Source organism: Lynx canadensis, chromosome D3 (genome assembly GCF_007474595.2).
Source record: "Lynx canadensis isolate LIC74 chromosome D3, mLynCan4.pri.v2, whole genome shotgun sequence".
Lineage (NCBI taxonomy): Eukaryota > Metazoa > Chordata > Mammalia > Carnivora > Felidae > Lynx > Lynx canadensis.
In genome coordinates this window covers 41,885,472-41,913,125 of record NC_044314.2, presented here as the reverse complement: position 1 = coordinate 41,913,125, position 27,654 = coordinate 41,885,472, and the positions used below count along the sequence as shown (strand labels likewise).

The window sequence follows — 27,654 nt, the reverse complement described above, 5'->3', positions numbered from 1 at the left end:
ATGAAGAATGTTATTCAGACATTCTTGTATATGTCTTCCAGCGCACACATGAATGCACTTTGCGGGGCACCCCTAGTTGTGGGCACCCCTAGTTTGCCAGCGTCAGCTGTAGAGAAAATGCAGGCAGCGTTCCGAAACGGTCACACGTTCACACTCCCACAGGAGCTTCCAAAAGCTGCTCCAGATCTCGGCCAGCTCTGCAGATTTTACTACTCTGGCAGTGCTCGGTGCCACCTCCTGATGCTTCCGGTATGGTTTTCCCTGATGAGGAGGTGGAACACCTGTCCATCTGTCAGTGGCCTTTCTGGTACCCTCGTTTGTAAAGTGTTTTCTAGCCTTTTGCCCATTTTTTTAATTGGGTTGCTAATTTTTTTTTATTTTATTTTATTTTATTTTATTTATTATTTTTTTACTGATTTGTAGTCATTTTTTATATGCTTTATATGTCTGGATGCGAGTTACATCCAGTTACATGTGTTGCCAGTTACATGTGTCTGGATGCAGTTACATTGCCAGTTACATGTGCCTCTCCCAATCTGGGTCCGGTCTTTTCATTGCCTAAATGTGTATTTTGACGAACAGAGCTTTTAATTTTAACGTTGTCCACCTTATCAATCTTTTTTATGGCTGATGCTTTTTCTATTCTGTTTAAGAAACCTTCTTTGGGGAACCTGCATGGTTCAATCTTAAGGGTAAGTGTTTGACTTTTGATTTCAGCTCAGGTCATAATCACACCATTCCTGAGTTGGAGCCCCCACATGGGGCTTTGTGTTGACAGTGCAGAGCCTGCTTGAGATTCTCACTCTCCCCTCTCTCTCTTCCCCTACCCCACTTGCTCTCTCTCTTAAAATAAGTAAATGGACTTTAAAAATAAAATAAGAAAAGAAAGGAAAGGAAAGGAAAGGAAAGGAAAGGAAAAAGAAATCTTCTACCTTAAAATTTTAACCCCCTTCCCCTATTTTACCCATCTCCCCCACCTCCTCCTCTCTGACAACCACCAAATTATTCTCTGTATTTATGAGTCTGTTTTGTTTCAGTGAACAAATATTCTTATGTAGTTATTACAAGCTAGACACAGATCTAGTGTTAGGAATATAATGATGAATGAGAAAGACATAGAATCCGCCCACATTCTAGTATGGAAGGCATGAAATAAATAACTGAATGTCTACTTTATTATAAAATACTACTGGGTTTTGAATTATCTATAGATTTTATACTTACATTCATTCTATTCTTCTCATTGGAATGGTTATCATGTTAGTAAATTTTTTTCATAAATGTTTTGATATAGATAATGCATTTTTGGTCAATAAGGTCAATCTGAAAGATTCAAACATGTGGGCATAGACTGTTTTTTAATATATATATTTGTAAAATATAACAGTTAATGTGGGTTTTCAGTATTAGAATTTCAATTGTGTTAACTCAAGGAATACTAGCTACATCTGTTTCTTCTTATCAATGTTGCAACCACTTTTGTTTTAGAGCTTCTATTTAAGTCATCTTTTAATCAGTTCTTATTTAAAGAGCAGAGAACACTTCATTTGTAGTCTTCTCAAAAAAGCACAATTTCTTTCTTCTAAAGAGCTCAGAACAATGATCTTTTAGTCCTGTGTCACTCTGATATAACTGTTTAATTTTGATTTTAGACTGCCTCTTTTCAGAATGAATACAAAAGTTAGAAAAAAAACAATTTTTTATAAACTCATCTTTATTTTTTATTGTCCTTAAAAAAAAAAGAGGCTCAACCCCTGCACCAAATTTAAACTTAGAAAAATAGGTGGGACACAACTTTGCACATATAAATCCTGATTTGGTAGAATTGATTAGTGAAAAACAAACATTTCAGAGCATTTCAGAGAACTGATGGACATATGTAGTGCCACACTACTGCCTTAACTTCAAGTAAGGAAAAGTAATTTTCTTTAAAAAGCTGTCATAGAAGTGAACATAGCTAATGAATTATTTTCTTAATTGCCACTATTTCCACAATTAAGATTTCGTTGCCAAGAAACCAATTTTAGGAAAGCCTAAACTTTGATCAGATGAAGTTATTTTCTTCAGCTCACCAACTTCAGGTTACCTTGACGTCCTGGATGTATTTCTTCAATTTGCTCACTACAGTAATTGGGATTTTTGTGATAATTCCAATACAAACTAAGAGACTAGACAAGGAGCTTACAGTATTGATTTCACTCAAGAGAATTATGATAATGTTGGGCAAAGGAGTACTATTTCTGTCAGAAATTGCCAATGTAATGACTTGAGAGATTGATTTATAGAACTCTTCCAGAAAAATCAGTAAGACAATTGATTATGCGTATGTGGAAGTTAAGGCATTTTTTGTTTAGCAAAGGTAGGAAGATTGTGCTGAGTCTTCTGAGTTTTACAACATGACACACTGTATATTAAAATCTAAATCGGTGTGATCCGGAGAGCTTTAGTCATTTAGGAGATCTTCATGGAGAAGGTAAGACCACATATGGCTAAAGAAGAAGCAGGAGATGGGGGGCAGGTAGGTGAAATAGATAAAGGAGCTTAAGAGGCACAAACTTCTAGTTATAAAATAAGTCACAGAGATGAAAACTACAGCATATGGAATATAGCCGATAATGTGGTAATAACGTATAACAACAACCACTGCACTTATAGTGGCGAGCCCTGAGTAATATATAGAGAGGATGAATCAATATTTGTACACCTTAAAACTAATATAACCTTGCATGTTAATTGTACTCCAATACATTTTTAAATAAAAATTAAATGATCTTAAAAAAAAAAAAAAGAATCAGTAGACCAAAGTATTATAAATATCAGAGGACATAGCAATGGTAACAAAATGTGAAAGCATAAGAAACCCAGAGCATTGGGTTTGTGTAGAAAAGTGGTGGTTAGAATTCTGCATAAAATGCTAAGAAACTTAATGTAATACATAGGAATAGAAAACTTGATTTTTTTTTTTTTTTATTTTCTGGCTGGGGAATTAATTTAGAAGATAAACGTGTGTTAAAGAATATCAAAGTGGGGGCGCCTGGGTGGCACAGTCGGTTAAGCGTCCGACTTCAGCCAGGTCACGATCTCGCGGTCCGTGAGTTCGAGCCCCGCATCAGGCTCTGGGCTGATGGCTCAGAGCCTGGAGCCTGTTTCCGATTCTGTGTCTCCCTCTCTCTCTGCCCCTCCCCCGTTCATGCTCTGTCTCTCTCTGTCCCAAAAATAAAATAAACGTTGAAAAAAAAAATTTAAAAAAAAAAAAAAGAATATCAAAGTGATACTTCTAAATAATGACTCATGACCAAAAGTTTATTTTTTCTATTTCTCTAAGAGTATGTAGTAACTGTCCTCTTTGCCTATTGGGAGGACCGCCATATCGTGATGGAGCCAGCTAAGTGGGCAGGGTCACATTCTGCCTTTTGGAAAGCAAATTCATTGGGATGAACAAGTTCTATTTCAGGCTTGAGCCACAGGCTAAGAATTTGGGTATCCTGAGGATGGGCACACGGACTCTGTCTGGGAACTCAGAGCTTGGAGCTGCAGTGCAAAGTCCTAAATCCACAGCACAGTCATTGTCCGCTCTGGCATTCAGAAAGCAAGTATTTTAGAATAAATGCTTCAGTCAAAAATAAATTTGGCGAAGGCCCATGCGTCGCTCAGTCCCTTAAGCGACTGACTCTTAGTTTTGGCTCAGGTCATGATCTCATGGTTTGTGAGTTTGAGCCCTGCCTTGGGCTCCACGCTGACAGCACAGGGCCTGCTTGGGATTCTCTCTCTGCCTCTGTCTCTGCCCTTCCCCTGCTCGCATACACAAGCTCTCTCCCTCTCTCTCTTTCTCTCTCTCCCTCCCTCCCTCAAAAATAAGTCAACTTAAGGGGCGCCTGGGTGGCTCAGTCGGTTGGGCATCCGACTTCGGCTCAGGTCATGATCTCACGGTCCGTGAGTTTGAGCCCCGCATCGGGCTCTGTGCTGACAGCTCAGAGCCTGGAGCCTGTTTCAGATTGTGTGTCTCCCTCTCTCTCTGACCCTCCCCCATTCATGCTCTGTCTCTCTCTGTCTCAAAAATAAATAAACATTAAAAATTTTTTTTAAATAAATAAATAAATTTAAAATTTTTGGAAAAAGAAGCAATCAATATGAGTGAAAAATCCAGAGATTTTAGAGAAGAAAAAAAAAAGTCCCCAAAACATGAACAGGAATATGAAAAATATGGAGAGGTTTGACAGCACGTGTGCAGAAACGGATAGTGGAGACAAACTCTGTTCAATATAATGCTGGTGAACTAAAGGATAAATAAATCTTGTTAACTTAGAAACTTTCACAGATAGGAAAACCTTTCTTGCCAGAACAGTATTTCTACACTGCTCTGATATGTTAAACTGGTGAAAAATATTCCTGCTCTTGTATCCCCAGAGTGGAATGAAACCAGAAGAAATCTCTAAAAGGCAATGTCTCCGTCTCCATAATAGCTATGCATTTACAATTTCACCATTTTCTGTTCATCAACGCAGTCAGAACTTTATATTAGTTCATGCAGAGAGCCTCATTCCCCTCAAGTCTTGGCACAAGAATCTGGACTTATCTTTGTGTTGCATAAATGTTTTCCTGACAGACTGTTACCCTAGGGGAATCCAATATTCCAAATGTAAGGCCCTGGATTGAACCACCTGGTCTCAATTTCAAAACCTTCAAGTTAATATCTGTAAAAAATTCAAAGTTTTGGATAACAAATTGTACATGCTAAACTTTCCAAGATTCAGAAAGGAAATAAGAAAAGGGAAAAAAATCATTCATTTAACAAATAGTTGTTGAGCTTGATTAGCATAGAAATAGTCCTCCCATATAAACCTCATATGTATCTCATCTTACAAGGTTTCTCCTCTGGTCAGTTTTTGATATTTGCTATTACATGCCAGAAATATTTGCCTGATTACATGCCAGAAATTTCCATTTAGGTTGAAGCAGAATTTTATAAATATGACTCGTGTCCATGACCAATTTGGAAAGCAGGGAGTAATACATCCATAGGGGAAAATTTTTCATGGGGCTATAGAGGGAAGGAAGTCACTAAGAGGTAGCACAAAGGTTCACCTTTCAAGAGGCATTGCCTACCTCAGAGGTGAGGCCAGGACATCCCAAGCCATCTTGTAGACTGAGATATGGAATTGAGCATCCTTTCAGTTACTTCACTGCATGTCTCTGAAGTGTTCAAAGAAATAGCACATCTGAAAGTTATGAAGCTAGAGATTTGGGGACTGCAACGCTACCCTCGGGCATTGAGACTGCAGGAGAGACGTAGAAGAAGCTCTTCTCCCATCTGTCACCCAGCACACAAGAGAAATGAAGGAGCACATTTCTCATTTCAGATGTAGAGACCAGAAAAGAAATACTTCAAATTTAGATCATTGCTTCGTGTTTAGCATTCCTGCACGTGTATCACTTTGGTCCTATTAAACCTGATTGAATACTCAAAAATAAAATCCTCAAGTATGACTAGTTGAGAATGTCTAGTTAAGGAAAAACAATTTATTGTTTACCTCAGTCTTGCCTGTATGCAGAACTAAGTTTAGATCGTGTTTGCTTTAATAACTTTTAAACTTTTAAGCTTTAAAGTTTAAACTTTAAACTTTTAAACTTTTAACTTCTGAGTTGAAATATAGTTAAAATGTGATGAATGTAACTGACTATACAGTTACTGATGATGCAGATGGAATGGAATTATTAGAAATTTTTCAAAATGGTAGAAACATCCTGAATTAAGAAAATGTAGGACTTCTGGGAAAGGTGGCAGTGTAAGGGAGGACCCTACACTGACCTTTTCCCATGGATACAACTAGATAACACCCACATTAGCATAAATAACTTAGAAAATGACCCAAAGGCTGGCAGAACAGACTCTCCACAGCTACATAGAGAGAGGCCACATCAAAAATGGTAGGAAGGGCTGAGACGCAGTCGGGAACCAAGCTGACATTTTATTCAACATAGTACTGGAAGTCCTAGCCACAGGAATCAGACAATGAACAGAAATAAAAGGCCTCCAAATTGGTAAAGAAGAAGTAAAACTCACTATTTGCAGATGATGTAATACCATGTATAAAAAAACCCTAAGGAATCACCAAAAAACTACTGGAACCACTAATTGAATTCAGTAAGGTCGCAGGATATAAAATCAATGTAAAGAAATCGCTTGCATTTCTATACACAAATAATGAAGAAGCAGAAAGAGAAATTAAGAAAGCAATTCAATTTACAATTGCACCAAAAAGAATAAAATACCTAAGACTAAACTTAGTCAAGGAGGTGAAAAACCTGCACTCTGAAAACTATAAAACATTGATATAAGAAATTAAAGATAACACCAACAAATGGAAAAATATTCCATGCTTATAGATTGGGAAACAAAATATTGCTAAAAAGTCCATACTATCCAATGCAATCCCTATCAAAATACAAACATCATTTATCACAGAGCTAGAAAAAATAATTCTAAAATTTGTATGGAGGCACAAAAGATCCCAAAAGTCTTGAAAAAGAAGAACAAGGGGTGCCTGGGTGGCTCACCTGGTTAAGCGTCTTTCTCTTGATTTTGACTGAGCCCATATTGGGCTCTGGACTGACAGCACAAAGCCTGTTTGGGATTCTCTCTCTCCCTCTCTCTCTGCCCCTACCCTGTTCTCTCTCTCTTTCCCTCTCTCTTTTTCAAAATAAATGAAAAAAATTTAAAAGGAAAAAGGAGAACAAACATAGAGGTATCACAATCCCAAATTTCGAGGTGTACGATAAAGCTGTAGTATGGTACTGACACAAAAATAGCACATCGATCAATAGAACAGAATAGAGAGCTCAGAAATAAACCCACAATTAAATGTTTATGTTTGTTGGTCAAATATGTTTATATTTGACAAAACAGGAAAGACTATCCAATGGGAAAAAGTCTCTTCAACAAATGGTGTTGGGAAAACTGGATAGCTACCTGCAAAAGAATGAAACGAGACCACTATCTATCACCATACACAGAAATAAACTCAAAATGGATTAAAGACCTAAATATGAGACCTGAAACCATAAATCCTAGAAGAGAGCACAGACAGTAGTTTCTGTGACATTGGCCATAGCAAAATACTTCTAAGCATGTCTCCTGAGATCAGGGAAACAAAAGCAAAAATAAATTGTAGGGACAACATCAAAATAAAAAGCTACTGCACAGCAAAGGACATAATCAACAAAGCATTAAGACAACCTACTGATTTCTACCAAACATTTAAAGAGGAGTTAATACCTATTTTTCTCAAACTATTCCAAAAATGGAAGGAAAACTTCCAAGTTGATTCTACGAGATCAGCATTACTCTGATACCAAAACCGGACAAAGACATTATAGCAGAAAAGAGAGTAATACAAGCCAATATCTCTGATGAATATTGATGCAAAAATCCTCAACAAAATAATAGCAAACTGAATCCAACAATACATTTAAAAAATTAATTCACCATGATCAAAAGGAATTTATTTCCAGGATGCCAGTGTAGTTCAATATTCACAAATCAATCAGTGTGATGCATCGCATCAACAAGAGAAAGAATAAAATCCATATGATCATTTCAGTAGAAGCAGAAAAAGCATTTGACAAAGTACAACATCCATTCATGATAAAAAACACTCAACGAAGTAGGTTAAGACGAAACATAGCTCAACATAAAAAAGTTTTATATGAAAAACCTATAGCTAACATCATTCTCACTGGGAAAAAATAAAGCTTCTCCCCTAAGGTTTTTGCATTAAATTAACCTAACACTTAGTGGCTTAACATAACATTTTGACTGCACCATTTCTGTGAATCAGGAATCTAGGCATAGTTTGTCTTGTTCCTCTGGCTCTGGGCCTCTCACAAGGCTGCAATGAAGGTGTTGGACAAAACTGTAGTCTTACTTTTAAAATTATTTTTAGTAGTTTTATTGAGGCACAATTTACACACAACTGTACATATTAAATGCGTACAGGTTGATGAGTTTAGATGTAAGCAAACACCTGTGATACCATGATTGCAATTAAGGTAAATATACACATCACCTCCAAAAATTATCTCATGTCCCTGTTTCTGTTTTTATTTTTGTAGCAAGAACAGTTAACACGTGATCTACCCTCTTAACCACATTTTGAAGCTCACAATACCTCTATTGCGAACTGTAGGTACTGTGTTGTATAGTAGAATTCTGGAACTTAGTCATCTAGTATAGCAGAAACTATGTCCTTTGAAAAACAGCTGTCCATATCCGCCTCATCTCAGTCCCTGTTACTATTGTGTTCTCTGCCTCTATGAGTTTGACCATTTAAGATACCTCACACAAGTGGAATCATACAGTGTTTGTCCTTCTATACCTGGCTTATTTCACTTACCGTAATGTCCTCCAGCTTTACCCGTGTTGCTGAAAATGGCAGGATTTCCTTCCTTTTTTATGCCTGAAAGATATTTCATTGTATGTATATACCATATTATCTTTACTTATTGGTTGACACATACAAGTCATTTCCATATATTGGCTATTGTGAATAATACTGCACTGAACACGGAAAAGAGACATGGTGTCTCTTTAAGATTTGATTTCAGTTCTTTTGAATATACACTCAAAAGAGGGATTATTGGATCGTATGGTAGTTCTATTTTTAATTTTTTAAGAATCCTCCCTACTGCCTTCCAAGGCTGCCACAGCATTTTATGTTCCCACAAACAGTATACAACTGATTTACAATAGCATCAAAAAAAATGTGATACTTAGGAAAAACTTAACCAAAGAAGTGAAAGATTTCTAAACTAAAAACTATAAATATTTATAAAAGAAATTAAAGGAAACACACTGAATGGAAAGATATTCCCTGTTTATGAACTGGAAGATTTAATATTGTTACTGTCCATACCACCTAAAGCGATCTAGAGATTCAATGCTACCCCTATTAAAACCCCAATGGTATATTGTACATAAATGAAAAAAAAAAACAGAATTCATATGGAATGATAAAAGTCCCAGTGTAGCCAAAGTAATCTTGAGAAAAGCTTGAGGCAGCACACTCCCTGATTTCAAAGTTATAGGGCTATAGTAATTAAAACAGTATGGCACTGGCATAAAGATACACATAGAGCCCAATGGAACAGGTTAGAGAGTCTAGGAATCAGCTTATCCATATAAGGTCAGCTGTTCTTTGACAAAAGTTGATCTTTGACAAGAGAGCCAAGAATACACAACTGGGAAAGGACGGTTTCCAATAAGTGGGATAGAAAAAACTCTGGATATCCACATGCAAAAATAAATATATAAACAAAATTGGACCACAAGATTGCACAAAAATCTACTCAAATTGGGAGTGCCTGGGTGGCTCAGTTGGTTAAGCATCCTACTTTTGCTCAGGTCATGATCTCACAGTTTGTGGGTTCAAGCTCCATATTGGGTTCTATGCTGATAGCTCAGAGCCTGGAGACTGCTTCAGATTCTGTGTCTCCCTCTCTCTTTCTACCCCCCCCCCCCACTCATGCTCTGTCTCTGTCTGTCTCCCAAAAATAAATAAAACATTAAAAAGTTGTTTTAAAACTCAAATGGACTAAGAACTGAAATGTAAGGCCTGAAGCTGTAAAATTCTTGGAAGAAAACAAAAAGTAAAAGCTTCTTGACATTAGTCTTAGCAATGATGTTATTGGAGGACATCAAAATAAATCACAGGCAATAAAAGCAAAAATACACATCAAACAAAAAAGTTTCTGCACAGCAAAGAAAACAATAAACAAAATGAATGGCAAACTATGGGATGGAAGAAAATATTTGTAAGCCATGTACCTGATAAGAGATTAATATCCAAAATATATAAGGAAATCCTACAACTCAATAGCAACAAACAAACAAAAAATAACTTAAAAATGGGGAAAAGACTTGAACAGACATTCCTCCAAAAATGGCATCCAAATGGCCAACAGGTATACGAAAAGATGTTCAACATCATTAGTTATCAGGGAAATGCAAATGAAAACCACAATAAGACACTACACTGTTAAGATGGCAATTAATCCTGTGAAGATATAGTCTTGTTTTAAGACTTGAATTGGAGTGAATTCACAATAATGGTTTTGATAAGATTCAGTGCCTCACAAGCTTTTGGCTTCAGATCCTTGTTTCCCTGCCATGGAGAACATACTACTATGTAGCAAAGGGGAGAGGGAAAATAAGTAACAAGACAGAAGTCACTATATTCTTTAATTTGATCTAGGAACCAACATCCTATAATTTTTGCCATGTGCTATTCATAAAAAGTAGGTCACTAAGCCTATACCTTAAACAAGGGCATAAATACCAGTAGACAGAGATCACTGGGAGCTATTTTAGATTCAGTTCAGCCTACCATGTATTAGAAAATAAAACTGCTTCACTGAATCTTAGGAATAAAACTACGCATACTTTTTCAGAGTTTTTTTTTTGTTTTTTTTTTTTGTTTTTTTTTTTGTTTTTTTTTTACTGTTTTCTTACTTATTTGTAGGTTTTCTTTAAAAATTACTGCTCAACTACTTTCCACACTTTGGTTCCTGAACTCAATAGTTTACCATTGCTTATTTATTTAGAGTGTATACTTCATCCTGAAAGACAATATCCTTTCTTTTAGGGTAATGTCTCAAACTGGCACATCAGCAGAATATTGAAAAGACCATTCAACTATTTTATCAGGTTGGCAACTTCAGAGTGTGGTATGTGATAGACCAGTGTGGAACCCACCCACGCTCTTCTGCCCATTGCTGTGCCTCTTTGCTAAGAAGTGGATGCCTTAGTTTGAGATGATGTTGTGAAGCATTCAGTGTCAATGGCTGAAAGTCTTTGTAAGTTCTCAAAGTTCAGGAAGCAAAGGAAAATGCACACTTGGAATGTGTTTTATAAATGTTCGTGTTCCCCCCAATTCATATGTTGAAATATCAACGTGATGGTATTAGGAGGTGGGGCCTTTGAGAAGTGCTTAGGTCCTTAAAGCCATCATGAATGGAATTAGTGACCTTATAGAAGAGGTCCCAGAGACCTAGCTCAATCCTTTCCCATATGAGGACACAGCAAGAAGTCACAGTCTACAGCACAGAAGAGGACCGTCACCAGTACCTGACCATACTGTCGTCCCAATCTTGGACTTCCAATTTCCAGAACTGTGAGAAATAAAGTCCTATTGTTTAAAAATTACCCAGTCTTACTATAGCATCCCAAACAGACTAAGACGATGTGTGAATCTCAATCAAGAGCAATTGATTTCAGGGGTGCCTAGGTGGCTCTGTCACTTAAGCATCCGGCTGTTGGTCTTGGCTCAGGTCATGATCTCACAGTTTGTGGGATGGAGCCCCCTGTGGGGCTCTGCGTTGTGGGTGTGGGGTCTGCTTGGGATTCTGTCTCACCCTCTCTCTCTCTGCCCCTCTCCTGCTGGTGCTCTATTTGTCTCAAAATAAATAAATAAACGTGTTTTTTTTTTTTTTAAAGAGGAATTGCTTTCAGGGTAGAAGGGGTTCAAGAGAATATATTGCCACCAAATTGGCCTTCTTAAGATGGTGCCATATCAGGGGCTTACCACTGGTCTCTGTTGCTGGCAGTTGGGATAGTCAGCAGCGATGAGTAGCAGTCTTCATGAGGTGATCCAGGCTTTTGGGTTTATGTATAGCCCTCGTCCCTGTCATCATGGTTACTGCATCCATTTGTTTAATTTGCCAGCAATGGTTTGCCAATAGCTAACTATGCTGTGCGGTGTAATTTTATCTATTTGGTTATTTAGTGCTTCTTCTATTGGTAAAGGTGGATCAATTCTACAAGGCATTCATTTATATGAGTGATACAAAAACCTTACACACTTTGTACCCACTCCTATCTGTCCATCCTCACACCTCTTCACAGCCCTCCTTACCCTTATCTTCCAAACTTTATCCTCCAGTCCCCTGACTAATCTGTCTACATTCTTGCTTTAGGCACATCTCTTGCTCCACCATGTTGATGACTACATGCATAGTGTGGAAACTTTTGTACAAATTCTCCTTCTGCATCATCGTTCAGAGCCACTTCTAAGTATGAGTATTGTGCATCAGCATTCCATTTTCAGTTAGCCCCAACACACCAAACTGACATATCTATGAACCAGCCTTGATTTTTTTCCCATTTCTGTCAACTTGTTATAAGAGAACTCACTCCATTTTGGCATAGGTGTAAGATGAAGATAGGCAGATAAGCAGCATGTAACTGTGGTGGATGACTATAGTTAAGGCCTGGCCCATCTGCTAATGCAACTTCTTGTACCTTTTTTTGTTTAAGCTTATTTATTTATTTTGTGAAAAAGAGAGCATGCATGCACACAGACTAGTGGAGGAGGGACAGAGAGAGAGGTTGAGAGAGAGAATCCCAAGCAGGCACTGCAATGTCAGCACGGACCCTGATGTGGGGCTTGAACTCACGAACTGTGAGATCAGAACCTGGTCCGAAATCAAGAGTTGGACACTCAACAAGCTGAGCCACCCAGGCACCCCATCTTCTTGTGCCTTTGACATTGATCATGCTTATCCTAGACATATCACTTTTATCTAACAGGGGATTGCTACTGAGCCTACCTAAATTTATGATTTGATTCATTTTACCCATGATGGCTATCTCTGATGGCATAGATGCTTGGTGTCTCATGGTTACACAGTTCATCAATATTAGTTCTTAACAAAACAACAGAATGCCTTATGCTTTATGAGTGGTGCTACAGATGGCATGGGGACTTTCTCTAGAAACACAAAAGTATTTGTTATAACTTTTCTATTACAGCTTGCATGACATCTTTTCCCACCACACATACAAAAAGGCTTCCTATATCTGTGACTCAAGAGACAAAGCTCCTTGCAACACAACTTGGATATGCCTCAGAGCCATACTGGAAGCTAGTTCTCAGCCTTCCGTGTCACTGGGTAAATAAGTTAGAGTAATACTCTCAAGTACACAATATGCTACCTTCAGAACTTGAAGATGCCTAACAAATGTTCTCTGCCTCTTCCTCAAAGTATACCTGAGAGATGTCCTTTCAGCCATAATAACACACACTTATCCCACATGCAAAAACAAAAGCAAAAACAAAAACAAAAACTCATCCCCACTCTATCAAAAAATCCTTGAAAGTCTTAACGAATCATAATATCAGGCTTAAATTCTTGGATCTGGTAAAGTATATCAAGTCTAAACATGTATTCTCTTGATTTAGAGACCTATAAATTTAAAGAGAGAGAGAGAGAGAAGAAAACATACAAGTAAATTTTTTGACCTCATGCATACATCACATAGTTTTGGGAATAGAAACCAGAGAACTCTCTAAAACACACTCCCATTTGAAGAAAAAAAAAAGTGCACAGAAGTCACTACTCCTTGGCAACTCAGAATTCCTGCTATGCAAGTGTTTCCATGCCTCTGTCCTCTGGAAGTCAAAAATGTTCTTTAATTAGGTCCCAGTTCTGCTTCCTGGGAGTGGTTCTCAGCCACTTAAGGGGATTAGTCTTTTGTCATCATCTTTCTCCAGTTCTAAAGAGGTTGTTAAAGGATGTGCCCTCTTTCCTTTGACTAATTTCTGCCTGCAAAATTGGGAACCCAAAAGTTATTTTAGATATTAAACAGCTTCAGCCCTTGTTAGCCCTGGCTAGTGGTACTTTAGCCAAGCATCCCCAAATCCAGGTGTTTTATTTACTTGATCCCAGTCAACTACATTTACAAAAGAACAAATGTGTGGGTTTTATCATGTATTCTGTTTCCATGAACCGTATTTCTAAGGCCACAGACCTTTGGGTGCTTTGAGTAGTATGGCCCATTAGGAGTCTGCGGGGCTATGCTTTCTAGAGGCCCTTTTATTCTCTGCAAGACATACTAGGTATCACCCTAAATCTTTTAAATAGTTTAGGAAAGCACAGGAGGACTACTCCTTAGGGTCTACATCCCTAAGCTACATCTTAAAGGCCCTTGATTTTTTCTTTGCCCCCAAACTGCATCTATCTTAATTTGATAATATTTTACTGGTTTGCAGGGTTAGAGAGCCTGAAGAATTTTAAAGAGTTTTATAAACCAGTGCTTTGTGGAAACTCTCTATTGCCCCTTCATTCTGTTTACTAACTGGATAGTGCTTTACTGAGCTCATGTCTCACTTTCATTACCTGATTACATCCACCTAAATGAAGTTAGATCTCTCATTCTGCACTCTGCCTGGAGTCCATCTTATCCAAATCTACAAATTATTACATGTGATATCAGTCTTCCCAAGAATCAAAAAGAGCACTTTTTACAAACATTTCATGACAGCATCATATGGGCTACCATTTTCTAAGCCTCCTATATCAGCTTCTTTCTCTTGCCATCAGGCTTAAAATCAGTGCCCCATATTTTAGTTTTTTTTTATCAGCATTCCACTTCAAGTACCACTTTTTGCATCAGATGACTTTTGCTTTATAACAACCACAAAAATCAGCGAGATACCAAAACAATAATTTACTTCTCACACATCTTACCAGGTTCCCTCTACCTTTGCCAGTTGAATTCACTCACACGTCAGTGGAACTACTGAGTTTGGGTAGTGCTACTTCAAACATAGGTCCCTGGAGTGGCTTTTCTACATGATTCTCACAACCTCGTTGGACCAGCAAGCTAGCCAGGGCATGGTATTCTCACGGAAATAATAAAAGTGCCAAAGCATATGTTCAAGCACATTTCAGTCCCTACATGCTGAAAAAGCTCTAGCTTTTAGCCTCCCATTGGCCACACCAAGTTACTTTATTAGCTAGCCCAGAATCCAAGGGGACAAATATACTCTGTGTTTTGGGGGAGGATTTGCAAAATTACATGGAAACAATGTCAACTGAGGAAGAAATGATATCTACTTTACTACTAAAGTAGTTTTGTAGAAAAGATAATGAATATGATGCATTTTATACTCAAAAATACATATAAACATCCAGGGTATATCCAGGAGGCAACTGAGGTCAAAGACTTGGTGATATCAAAGCTAGAGAAGTAGATTTGGGCAACACTGGTATATGGATATGCAACAATTTTGCAGTACATACAAAATCATTAGGATAAAAAGATTGTATGTTATAATAAATACAAATTCATTGGGGTAGACAGTAGATGACAAGGCAGAAGAGGATGCTAAAGTGTATAAAGTACAAGTGAGTATATGGTGGGCACCAGAAATAAAAGAGTTTGAGAGAAGAAGTTGTAAGATGTGCAGAAAGGTAAATAAGGCTGAAACCCAGAAATAGATAATTACGTTTGACAAGTAAGAGGTCTAATTTCCATGTTACAGACGTATGAAATAATCACATAATTTATACATGGGTTTAATGATATCTAAATACAAATCATGCATCATAGCATCTGACTTTAGGGCTGCCTGCCCTAAGATCAATTTAATAAACATAAGACCTTGCTCATCATATTCCTAGGGGCAAATTAAATATTAAAATTCTTTGATATCTACATCTAAGAAACCCTTATAATTAGATGCATATGGAAGGAGAGTAATTCAAATGACAAAAGCTGAAAAAAAATTAGTATGGCAATGCCTCTTCAGCCTGTCTCATTTACAATATGAGTAATAAAAAATATAATTAGAATAAAGCACTTTAGGAAGAACAAATTCCCCAAGCCTACCCTACAAGTTTCAACTCTGTGTTCCAGGGGAACTTATCTAAATGAGCAAAAAGAAAATGCAACCCACAGGGAATAACAAAATCATAAGTAATATCAGTAAAGTTGTTTGCTCCCCACAAGAGCACACTCAATAATATCAGTTGGAATTCCATACAAGAAGAGATAAAGTGTTAGATTCTGGTCCATTAGGAATAATTTGATATCTATCCGATTCTAATTTGTACAGATAGATTAAATAGTTAAAGAATGCTATAATGGAATATGCCTAGCAAAGCTTCATCTATTTTTTTTACAAACATGGTACAAAACAAAATTATTTTGATCACACAGGTTGCTTTTGTGTATGCAAGTATTATAAGCTGAACTGTGTGTTCCCCAAAAGGATATATTAAACTCATATTCCCCAGTACCTAAGAATGTAAATTTATGGGGCGGAGGGGGGGCACCTGGGTGGCTCAGTTGGTTGATCATCTGACTTTGACTCAGCTCATGATTTCACAGCTTGTGAGTTCAAGCCCCACATCAGGCTCTGTGCTGACAGCTCAAAGCCTGAAGCCTGCTTTGGATTCTCTCTCTCTGCCCGTCCCTTGCTTGTGTACACACATTCTCTCTCTCTGTCTCTCAAAAGGAAGAAAGAAAGAAAGAAAGAAAGAAAGAAAGAAAGAAAGAAAGAAAGAAAAAGAAAGTTATTGCAGATGTAACTAATTAAGATGAAGTCATGCTGGAGTAGAGTGGGCCTTCAGTATAACATCACTGTTGTACATATAAGATGGCCCCTTGAAGATGGAGACACAGAGAGAAGACCATGTGAAACAGAGGACTGGAGTGACACATGGATAAGCCAAGAAACGTCCAGGATTGCCAGCAAACCACCAGAAGCTAGAAAGAGGCAAGGGATGATTCCTCTATATATTTCAGAGCCAGCATCGTTCTACCAACATCTTGACTTGAGACTTCCAGCTCCTAGAACTGGTAGAAAATAAATTTCTATTGTTTTGAGCCACCCAGTCCGTGGTAGGTACTCTGTCATGGCTGCCCTAGACAGCTAACACAGCACGTCTCAATCTGACTGAATATAAGCAACTTACACATACATTTATATCCTATATGAAGATTTGGTGGGACTTTAAAGGTGCCCATTTCATAAAATAATTAGCCAGACACAAATTTTTAAAAAGCAAGATTAGCAACGTTACTGGTGAATATTCAAAAGGGGAGGATGTAGATTAGCAATTGTTTAAATGACTTAACAGAAAAATATGCCCTGTTGATAAGGAGGCAAATTTTAATATGATGTTTGGTGGCTTTAAAGTCAGGCAATCTTGATGTAAAAACATCCAATTCCACCATTAACTAACTGCTTGAGGTCAAGCAGTTTATTTGATTTTCCCAAGAGCCAGTTTCCTTATGTGTAGAATGAAGATTATAATAATATCTGTCCCACAGAGTTTTCATAAAGACTTAAGTATATTTTCTTTAAAGCATAGTTCCAGTGCATAATGAGAGTGTTATTCTTATTCTCTTACCTGATAAACTTTTGTATCTTTTTAGAAATCCTCATTCCTCACTAATGCAAATTAAAATATTTGCCTTTCATTTTCTTTTTTTAAATGTTTTTTATTTATTTTGAGAGAGTGTGTGTGTGCACAAATCAGGGAGGGGCAGAGAGAGAGGGAGATAGAGAATCTTATGCAAGTTCCACGCTCATTGCAGAGCTCGACACGGGGCTTGATTTCACGTGTCATTTTCTTTTATCATCATATTTCCACATCCTCTAGCCAACCTGCACTTCAAAGATGAAATGTATGCTCTATCCTATCAGTGATTAGGTGTAAAAATGTACAGTCTCTACCGTCAGACAAATCTAGTCTTCCTCCCAGTCCGGGAAGACTCAGACAATGCATCTAAACTCTCAAAGTATCTATTTGTTGTGCTATATAATAACATTATAATAATGTGTACCTCATATTAAGTGCAAAATATACACAGAGTGTCTGAAACATAGAAGCTCAAAAGTTTCTGGGGCGGACCTCTCCAACCCCTCAATTCATTCAGGCACCAGTTTCAATTCAGGTTATCTCCATGGTTTTTAGCTTTACCAGGGCCTCAGCCCTCATTGCCTCATGACAGAATCACTCAAACACTTTTCTAAACTAACTCCCTCAGCTTTGATCTCTCCACCCAGTCCTATGCATCCAGCATACTAGTAATGGAATGAACTTTATGGTGCTATTATGCCTTAAAAAAAAAAAGACACCTGTTCACCATTGATAATCCTTCTTTCTGACTTGCCATAGTCGTTATAGTCTAGTTTCACCCCACTGCAATCAACACTGTAATACACCACCCAGATCCCTACCGATGAAGGAGTACATCATTGAAGTTGCCCCAGTTACAGAGTGCTGACAGTAGACAGCTCTCAACTTCCAGGAACATCAGAGATTGCCTTATTGCACAGAGTCACTGCAGATGTTATGCCCCCTTCCCAGGCTTGCCAACACCCAATGGCTCATCAACGAAGGCATACAGAGTCCGGATCAAGTTGGCCTATAAAGCTGAAAGGTCATTCTAGCTCCAGAGCTCTCTCCATGGGTTTGGCAGAGGCTATGATTGGAATTGCATTCTCAACATCTCCTTCTTCCCGCTCCTGCCTGAGTGCCTTTCTTTCACAACTGTGGATCCCAAGGGCTGCCCCTAAAAATCACCCTTCTTAACAAATTCCATCTCACAGTTGACTTTCCAGGATATGAATCTGACACATCCACCTAAGCCAGCTTTGTTTCAAAGAGGCCATCACTATAAATGGTTGTCAAGGTCGGCTTTTCTTCTCTCTTTAGCAAACTAATCACACACATACAATCATTTGTTCATCTATGCCTTCATTTTTTGAAAATGAGTAGAGCATGCTTCCTTCCCTGTAGGCTTCTTTCCTGTAGACTAGGAGGGAAACATAAGCATTTAAAATAAATGTGATGAAAACAGGATAGTAGCTCTTCTAGAGGTAGGTGTGACATCCATATGAGCACACATAAGGAGCTAGAAATTGTTATTGCTGTGCTGGTTCATAGGCAATTCTGCGGCATCTTTTTTCTTCTCTCTGTTAATGACAAACTCAATATTCACCTCTTTGAGGGAGTTCCTCCTGGCAAGTCTTCTCACGCCATTTATTTAGATTTTTTGCTGCCACTTATGTACATCTTTCTGGTGAAAATATCATTACTTTTACTTTTAATTTAAAACATGCGCCTACAATAGGCAAATGTATAAAGAACAGAGTTTCGCAGAATTGATTGGGGAGATGATATGTGTAAGTTAGGCATTTTCCCAGATACCCCAGCTGTCAGTCTGAACAACTCTCTGGAATGTATGGAAGTGGCAATAAGAGATTTCAAGATAAAACATACAGGTTCCATTGAGACAGGGTTCACTATTTTCAAAAATAAAATAATATTGATCTTTACAGCTCTGCTAAAATGTTCTCTCTCTTTCCATATCTCCAAATAAAGGCAGGGAAGTTTTTTAAAAAGCTGGGAACACAACAAAAGTTAACTTTCACTTTACCTAGTAATTCTTCACTTATTACTCCAATACTAAGATGTTCTACCTATGTCAAAATGACACCCTATCACCTTACCCAGAACCCATAGAACAAGTTAGGAGCTCAATAAACATGTAAAATGAATACTTGATGAATAAATTAATAAGTTACCTGCAGCTTCTTTTCCATTAAAAATCTGAAAAGCATACTCTTTGAAAAGCATTTTTGCATGCATATACTGTAAATATATTATAAGGCTTTGCCTCTAAATTTCTAGAGTTAAAGGAATAAAAAATAGAGTGCTAAGATAAAACCAAATAGGCAAGTAAGAAGCCATGTCACATAGGATTGTAGAATCACTACCATATCCCAAAAGAAAGAGTAACATACACAGAAGTTCTAATTTGCACCTTTTTCGGGGGGTAATTGCATTTTCAGGACTTATATATTTAAAGTTATTCTGTACTATTTGCTTTATAGAATTTTTCAGTGATAATTATGCCAAAAGTCATGTCTAAATCACCACTTTTGTATGAACTTGCTCTAAATTTAATACTGTACTCAATAGCTGTTCCTATGTTTTCTTAGCAACATTTCAATGATTTAAAAAGAGAATATTTTAAAAAGTTGTAGATATTCTATTTGGGATGAACATACTAATCAATTATTCTTTCCAAGACACTTAAGTATACTTCAAATAAAAATTCTTGACTTTTTCATTATAGGTGTGGGTAACATTAATAGCTTTGAAATAACAAATTGCAGCAAGCTGATTACTTCACCACGATTACACTACCATAAATTACAGGAAGGAGGAACCCAAGGCTTAACCTCCTGCGTGTTTCTCCTACAATGAGATTCTTACTGATTGTCCAAGACTTTTAAGGAAGCACTGATATTAAAATATTTAGTGTGAGCACTGTAGGATATTGGATCAAATGGAGAATTTAGGGTTGGAACAACACAACTGGATTTGGGATAAAGCAGTAACAGGAGGTGGTGGACTTAAATCTAATTCTAACATTTAAACTCAAATGTGATCCTTCCTAAGCAAAGATGGCAAAAACATTTGTTTGTTTCATGTATATATATATATATATATATATATATATATATATATATGTGTGTGTGTGTGTGTGTGTGCGTGTGTGTGTGTGTACAATTGCATATACTATGTATGCAATTACATATGCTGTATATATAATTGCAAATGTTTTGCATATTCATATTAAATTTCAACCTTCTTTCCACTTCTGAACTTCTGTCCCCCTTTACCCTGTTGTGCTCTTTTGATAGGACTTATCCCCTCCAATTACATAGAATTGACTGGTTGTTGATACTGATTGTCTGTCTCCCTTAGAATGTAAGCTTGAGGAAGACCAGGATTTGTAGAAATGTGTGTGCCTTTTGTTCATTGAAATATCCCAAGCACTTATAGCTGTACCTGGCACATAGTGGGTGCTCAATAAATATTTTGTGGGTAAATACCAAAAAAAAATCTCAAATGTGATCCAATACTAATCTCTCTGGCATTTTATCACCTACAGTTACATTAACCTAGAAAATCAATCATTAAATGCAACAAAGAAAGGTACATTTCTATATAAACTGTACAAGTTGACAACAATTCATCATATGCTTTTTTATATATTCTGCATTTATTAATTTTAGTACATTTGTATACACAGAAAAAAATCTTACTAAGAGCATCTTCAAAGGGCAGAACTGCAAACTGGTTGAGTATATTTAATTTGCTGATGCTTAATTGCAGGAGATGTGAAAGCAGGATGATGAAAGAGAATAGGAAAAATATAAAAAGATAAAGAAAACGCCCTTCCTAAAAAGATTTTAGTCCTTCCTTCCCATTTTTTCATGTCTAGAGGCTGGAACACTATGTTTCATTCTTTGGTTGACCTTTATTTCCCACTTAATAACTAATGAAGCAAAATCTACAAGGCATGTTTTACAGAATTAAAATTTTGTGAGTATAAATAACTGTGAGTATAAATAACAAGCAAAACGTATAAGGAATTCGCTGTAAATATCTCCCCAAGATATGTTAATCTTGAAAATGAGTATAAAGCGTATTAAATTTTATAAATTCTTTACTCTTGGTATCTCTTTATAGTGAAAGATTTTACACAACACTTAAGTGTTACCTAAGCTCTTCCTGTTGTCAAGCCTAAGATCTTTGAGGGAGGATATTACATATGATTTAGTTTGTCCATTTATAATGTGTGTGTGTGTGTGTGTGTGTGTGTGTGTGCGTGTGAAGTAAAGAGAGAGTAAACAGAGAAAAAGAGTGAAACAGAATAAAAAGAACCAGAAAAAGATCAGGCTTGGGCAGGCTGGTCTCTTTTAGGTAACCATCATAACTGCAGAAATGAAGATAGAAAGAATGAATGTTTAGCTTTGGTATAAAAAGTTTAAAAATCAAACTTTTGGCAGATTCTTTAGCTTTTTAAGTCACAAGAAGCTAGATCTTTACAGCATCAAAAGCCAAGTTGTTGCTATCAATATAGGCATAGAGTGAATAGATAATTGATCAGTAAGTGATATCTCCAGACACTTGAAACTGCAAGTTGGGAAGAAGTCAGAAGAGTCAGAGAGTGAGTCATTGAAGGAGCACTGAATCTTGCCCTACCTATCGTTAAGTTCACCATGTATGCACACATGAGGGGTAGATTGATCTCACTGATGCTTCAGGAGGACACATGTTTCTTGCATGTCAGGAAGCAATCTGAGGCAATGTCAGGAGAGTCCTCACATGCTCTGATAGGACATAAGGAGCACGCAATCCCTCAGACCCTTCTATGTTCCTTGGCTGGGAGTGTCCAGGTGCAACACCCGAAGCTGGTTGGCTGAAAAGATTTGCAGTGGTTACAAAGACATGCGTTGGTGGCCATGGAGAATGAATCAGATGAGAGGTCTCTCAGCACAAGCTAATGGGAAAGATGTCAATAGCAGTGACTGGGTGCCTCCCACTCCTTCAGATATGATGATATTTTTGGTACATCCAGGAAAAATGTCTCCCCCAAAAATGCAAAATTGAGGAAGAACCTAAATTCATTTTTTTTAAATCTCAAATTGATTAAGTTTATATGAATTCACTAAGAAATATTATGTTTTCTCTCATCAAATTGAATGGGAGCATTTCTATTGAAAAACAAAAATGTCACCATTGAGCACATTTGACTCATAGCCCGGAACTGTGTTCATACTACATACGTCTTTCTTTTTGTGAGCTTTCCATAATTCTCTTAGGCTGTCTTTGAAAAAATCTAGTATAGTCTTTTATTCAATTTACCTGTCCTTGTTATAACTCTGAAATCTTGAATTGGGCCTATAGCATTAAATTGGCACTCAATAAACATACAGGAAGGAAGGAAGGAAGGAAGGAAGGAAGGAAGGAAGGAAGGGTAGAAGGAAGAAAGCTATAAAACTAATGCCTCCCTATATCTTACTCAATATTTCTAAATGCATTTGAAATTTACTAATTATTTTGCCATCATATTTGTTATATGATCTACTTGTTCCATTTAAAGAAGAAAAGGTAAATTACATTTGGGAAGGAAAAAGATACTAGTAAAGACAAGTGCTCCCAAGAGAGGGAATTCTGTCCAGGCATCTGGCTTAAACTACATGTATTATGGTTTTTCAGGGCTCTAGAAGAATGTTTTAGGTTACTATTTTTTAAATCATGGTGAAGGGTGAATTTTCTAAAACATGAAACCAATACAGATATCATTAAGAGAAATATTTTAGGGTATATAATAAAATAAGCAATTGAAAGGTAGACTTCAAATAGAGAAAATTATTGTGTGCATAGGACAAAAGATTATTGTAATAAATCTTTTAAGTCAAATAGAGAAATATAAAATTAAAAAGAGAGAGATAAAAAAGGGAGAAAATAGATAATGAGAATGTGTAGGACATAATTATGAGATCATTTTAAAAAATAGTCATTAAAATATGAGTAATATACAACTTCACTAGCCATTCAATAAGTGCAAATTAAATTAGTTTTTTTTCTGAAAATAAGATTGGCAAATAAAAAATTGATAATAAAAAACAAAAAGACATAATAAAAATGATAGTAAAAATGATAGCACCCCAATGCCAGGTGCAACATTTTGGAGGACAGTTTAACAATAGGCATCATGGTACTTAATGTGTGGATACTTTGACCTATAAATGTCACTTCTGAAAATTTAACCTAAATAATCAGACATATTATAAGGAAAGGGTGCAAGGATTTGTACACCTGAGTTGTTTAGAGTAGTGAAAAATAACATTAGCTTAAATGGTCATCAACAGGATTTAGATACATAGTCTAGATACATACAATAAAAAAATACTCTGTGGAAATTAAAAATGATTATGTAGTTGGCTTTTGGATGTATACAAACTATAGTAAGTGAAAAATGAAAGTCCTAAAAAATGCAACCTATGAAGGTTATTTTTGTTTTAGAAGCTGAAGAGGAGGGAAAGAGAAAGGGATGGGGCAGGAAAAGAAGGGGAGAAAGAGAAAAACAACAGAAACTAGAAAGACATTCTGCAAATATATTGAAAACGATTACTCTTGGATTGTGGGTAATTATAATCTTCTTCATTAAAATTTTTATTTAAAAATTTTATTTAATAGCTTACAATGAAGGTGCATTAGGTTCAATGTCAGAAGAACAAGCTAATAAAGACATTTCTATTCTGGAAAAATAGAAGTAATTAACAAGTTAATTGTTTATGGAAAAATAAGGTCCTTGACATCAAAATGACTGCATCAGGGTAAAGGGTGGCACTGGCAGCTGGAGGTCTTTGGGTGCAAGCTGAAAGCACTCTGAGGCTGGCCAGAGGAGCTCCCATGGGTGGGAGACTGGGAAGTGAATAACCATTATTTGAAGGGCCAGTAAGTGCACAGTGATAGGAGGCTCTGGATTCCTGGGGGAGCACGCGGTGGAGCAGTTTCTAGCCAGCTACTCTATCAATGTATTTGATATGCAGCAAGGGTTTCACAATCCCTGGGTGCAGTTCTTTCTGGGCGACCCCTGTAGCTAATAGGATCTGTACCCAACTCTTAAAGGTATAGGACAGTTGTCCACTGTGTGTCACCCCCACCAACCAGTAACAACAAAAACTCTTTTATAGAGTGAATTGCGTTGGCACGAAGAATGCTATTGAAACTTGCACAGAGGCTGGGGTTCAAAACTCATTTTAACCAGAAGTACCAGTGTCATCTTTGAGGGTGTCAACATCAAAAATGGAACTGAAGATCTCCCTTGTCCCATGGAACCCGCAGACCACTACACAAAGACCAAATCTTACAGGAGAGAGCAGTCCTGGGCATCAACAATCCTGAGAGGCATTTCTTAGCCATGGCCACCTGCTGTCATGGCATTTTCAGCCCAAGAGACCCCCAGTTGGTCCCCATCCTCATCAAGATGGCTGGGAAAGGCAAGGTGAAGTTTGTGATTGGAAATGGAGAGAACTTGGTGGACCTCACTTTTGTGGAGAACCCGGTGCACAGACATATCTTGGCTGCAGAGTACCTCTCCTGAGATGTGGCTGAGTGAGAAGGCACTTCACATCATCAACCATGAAGTCACCCCTTTCTGGACATTCCTGTCCCACATCCTGACAGGCCTCAACTATAAGGCCCCCAAGTACCACATCCCCTACTGGGTGGCCTGCTACCTGGCCCCCCTGCTTTCCCTCCTGGTAATGGCGATCAGTCCTGTCATCCAGCTCCAGCCCACTTTCATACCAATGCCAGTCGCATTGGCCAGTACGTTCCACTATTACAGCTGTGAGAGCCAAAAAGGTCATGGACCACCAGCCACTGGTCACCATGGATGAAGCCATAGAAAGGACCATGCAGAACTTTCACAACTTGCATAAGGTTGAGTGAAGCACCCCAGAGTCTGGACCCTCTCAGCGCATTCCCTGGCTGCTAACTTTCCCCTGTGGACCAACAAACTAACCCTCTTCACATGAGTTTCTTCTGAGCTTAGGTCTCCTCCTGCCAGTTAGATGAGAGCCGACTCAGCTCTTCCGTGACCACAAAGTGGGAGAAAACAGCAGACATTTCTCCTTTTGTAGGCTTGGATTTGAATTTCTTAAAGCAAGCAACTTCATATTCTACTATTTTGTGTTTTCTCCTTCCTTCCTCACTTTTTCTCTCCCTCCTTCCTTCTCTCCCACTCCTCCTCTCTCCTGGGATACTCATCATTCCAATGTCCTTGCATTTAATCAAGGAAGCTATAGGAAAAAAACAACTCATTTGCTGATTAATGATGGGAAACTAAATTTACTTCCAAGGAAACCCACACTAAAGGAGAAGCCTAGTTCAAAGAAACCCATATTACAAATATCTTAGAAAAAAAAATCAGAAGTTACAAACACTTCAAATGTACATTTCAAATAGATGCAGAATTTAGAGCAAAAACTTTGAAAAAGTTTCAGTAATTATAGCCACACCACCACCACCACCAATCTCCAGAAGGAAAAGACTGCTGGTTGTTCACCTCCTTCCATGCTTCCAAGTTCCCTCTCATGTACAGCTGGTGTGCCTGCCTGCATTGTTTTTTCATAAAGCATTCTCTCACAGACACATCTCTGTTTATCAGTGGAGCCCCATTGTCCTTTTTCATTGCAAGATTGTAGCCTGCCCCAGTGGCCTGCCATTTTAGCTGTATAGCTCCTCTTCTGACATGGGACATGGGGCTGGTTGATGGTAAGCCATTGAAAAGGTCAGAGAGAAGAACCTCCTTCATCTGCTTGGAGTTTAGGCAGAAACTCCAGGAGATGATGCAGAAAGGGCTGTTTCTCTACAGCTCATGCTCACAGAACCCTTCAGGCCAGTTTCCAAAAGGTAAATTACATAAAATGCAGTGTTCTCTATTTTCTGGTGACGATCTGCTTACAGAACGTGGTTTTTTTTCCCAGACTAATCAAAATGCAATGTTCAAAAAAATAAAAATGATTTTATTAAAATGATGACTCCATTTGCTATTTTAGCAAATTCATTTCTATATGTTCTTTAAATATTGTTTATGTGTTGCAAATGTTTTTGGAGTTTGTTGTCTCTCATTTTCTGATGTGTTTCGGTAATGGCATGTCTATTTTATTGTCATATATTCTTTCTGTAGGAATTTTTTGTTTTATAGTATCTTTAAAATGATAACCAGCACTCAAAAAATGGGAAACTAAATTATGTTTTCTTCTAGCCTTTCTATTGTTTACTTATACATGTAAATTGATACAGAGTTAATTCTGATGCAAGTAACAACATATTTGGGTTATAGCTTTTAATCTGTTATTTAATTGTCCATAAATTGGAGAAGATATTTGCAAATGACATAGCAGATAAAGGGTTAGTATCCAAAATCTATAAAACAAACTTATGAAACTCAATACCCAAAAAACACATAATCCAGTAAAGAAATGGGCCAAAGACATAAACAGACACTTTTCTAAGGAAGACATCCAGATGGCTAACAGACACATTAAAAGATGCTCAACATCATTCATCATCAGGGAAATACAAACCAAAACCTCAATGAGATGTCACTTTACACCTGTCAGAATGGCTAAAATTAACAACTCAGGAAACAACAGATGTTGGCGAGGATGCGGGAAAAGGGGAACTTTTTCACTGCTGGTGGGAATGCAAAATGGTGCAGTCACTCTGGAGAACAGTATGGACGTTCTTCAAAAAATTAAAAATAGAGCTATGCTATGATCCAGCAATTACACTACTAGGTATTTATGCAAAGGATACAAAAATTCTGATTCAAAGGACCACATGCACCCCAATGTTTATAATGGTGCTATCAACAATAGCCAAATTATGGAAAGAGCCCAAATGTCCAACGACTGATGAAGATAAAGATGTGGTATATATGTACAATGGAATATTACTCAGCAATCATAAAGAATGAAATCTTGCCATTTGCAACAATGTGGATGGAACTAGAGTGTATTTGCTAAGTGAATTAAGCCAGTCAGAGAAAGATAAATGTCATATGATTTTACTCATACGTGGAATCTAAGAAACACAACAGATGAACATAGGGGAAGGGAAGGAAAATAAGACAAAAACAGAGAGGGAAGCAAATCAAAAGCAACTCTTAAATACAGAGAACAGAGGGTTACTGGAGGGGTGTTGTGTAGGGAATGGTCTAAATGAATGATGGGCACTACAGAGGGCACTTGGGATGAGCATTGGGTGTTGTATGTAAATGATGAATCACTAAATTCTACTTCTGAAATGACTACACTATATGTTAACTAGTTTAGATGTAATAAAATATAAAATAAAGTAAAATGAAATGAAATGAAATGAAGCAAAACAAAGCAAAACAAAATAAAATAAAATAAAATAAAATAAAATAAAATAAAATAAAAACAGCCCATAATATCCCTATTGACTCCAAATGACACACTTATCCAA

The 27,654-nt window shown here is 37.3% G+C and overlaps 1 pseudogene; it reads left to right on the top strand.

The window, feature by feature from the left end:
- Window positions 1-25,110, top strand: LOC115528026 (annotated as a pseudogene).
- The last annotated feature ends 2,544 nt before the right edge of the window (window positions 25,111-27,654 follow it).